The sequence below is a fragment of the Pteropus alecto genome, unplaced genomic scaffold (genome assembly GCF_000325575.1).
Source record: "Pteropus alecto unplaced genomic scaffold, ASM32557v1 scaffold123, whole genome shotgun sequence".
NCBI lineage: Eukaryota > Metazoa > Chordata > Mammalia > Chiroptera > Pteropodidae > Pteropus > Pteropus alecto.
In genome coordinates this window covers 3,966,061-3,967,835 of record NW_006433950.1, presented here as the reverse complement: position 1 = coordinate 3,967,835, position 1,775 = coordinate 3,966,061, and the positions used below count along the sequence as shown (strand labels likewise).

The following is a 1,775-nucleotide window of genomic DNA, read 5'->3' as shown; positions in this document are numbered from 1 at the left end:
TTAGTTATATTATTCTTCACATCTTTTAAAAAAAAAATCTTTAACATTTCCTTGGAAAAAGTTATCCTCGTATTGTGCCCAGCCATTTTGTGATTTGGGAAAAGGAAGTCAGGACTGGTCGACACGTTTTTCTCTCCTCAACTTTGCTCTCCTGCCCTTCACATACAGTAAGTTTCAGGGAAATGTCAGAGATGGTGGCTCGACATTAGTTTGGTCTCATAGTTTGGACTGCAGTCTGTATCACAAATATCCAGACACCCAGAGAAAAAACTTTTCTTTCTGTGAATGTCCTGCTGACCCTTTAAAGGTAGCATTTCAAAGAAACACATCAGCCCAGCTGTTCCTCCAGAGTGCCGAGCTCTTCTCCCTGTCTCTCTCCTCCCGGGCTCTGTTCCTGCCTATTCCATGACCTCCTCATCGGTGTTTGCTATAGCCATGCTTCCTTTCCACCCCCGTGGCCACCTCCCTGGCCCTGAACCCAGGTGTGACCCCATGCCTGTATAGAGTACAGGAAGTTTTGCTGTTTCTTACTAATCTAGCTTGCAAAACATACTAGAACCGCTGCCCTATGCTGTTTTATCCTGGCGCTCTGATTCTGCATCAGTAGAGGCTGCTTCCACATTCCTTCGCCTATCTCCAAACTCATTCTAGATCCAGGAAGCCTTTCTTCATGCCACCCAGAACTCCCACCCCTTGCATTTACACACATGCACGCACACACGTACACATGTACACATGTACCCATTGTTCTTTTTGGGCCCAGTCCTCACTAGTGAACTGAGAGTCATGTATCTTGAATTTAATGTTCAGCTATTATAAATGTTTTTCTCAATGGTATGATGTAAAATTCTACACACACACGCACAAGAGTACACAAAGACATTCTCAAGATTTATTTGCCAAAAAGAGACTCACTGACCCAAAAGAGACTATTTGAATCAGAAGAGACTGAAATACCAATAGATGGCACATTGAAAATCATGCTCTCCCTTTTTTTTGACTAGGGTTAAGTTGTCATCAAGAAGGTAAGGTCAGGATGTGGTTCCGTAGCGTAGCGGTCAGCACGTCTGCTTTACATTCAGAAGGTCCTGGGTTCGCGCCCCAGTGGAGCCACGGTCCATGGTCTATGACCATGCCACCCTGAACAAGCCCGATGTCTGAGCTCGGAAACTAAGCAGAGTCGGGCCTGGTTAGTACTTGGATGGGAGACCACTTAGGAAGACCAGGTGCTGTGGGCATAAATAATAATAAGGTTAACTACAGAAAATGGAGCAGTTGTAATTTCTTTACCTAGCTGCAGAATTCTGTGTACAAACGGGATCTTGTTGCACAGGCCTGCCCCTGGAGGGGAGTGCTCCACCTTGTTTCTGTGGGATTCCCCAGTACCATAGGGTAGCTACCTGGACATCCAGTTTCAGAATCCAGGCCGTACAGCTTCTGACAGGTTCGCATGCAGCCACGCAGCTTATCCCAAGGACGATGCGCAAATTCGCACGGTCCTGGGCCAGGAGACAGAATTATTGGTAGCCTGCGAGGCCACGGTCTTTCCCCACAGAAGATATCCACCCGTGGAGCTGCTTTTACAGCCCGGGTCGAGGCCCTCTGCTTCCTGAGTGGGACCACCATCCTCGGCGTCAATCTTGGGCGTCGTCAGGATTCAGGAAGGCATCAGACTGTCAACCATAAAATAGAGAGGATTGCCTAGGAGTATGTTTAAGTAGTATTGATTATGTTGGTGCCTCGTGTTGATCTGTGATACTTAACCCAACATTTAA

General features: G+C 46.8%; 1 pseudogene; it reads left to right on the top strand.

The window, feature by feature from the left end:
• Positions 1–1,122: 1,122 nt before the first annotated feature.
• Positions 1,123–1,238, top strand: LOC112477344 (annotated as a pseudogene).
• The last annotated feature ends 537 nt before the right edge of the window (positions 1,239–1,775 follow it).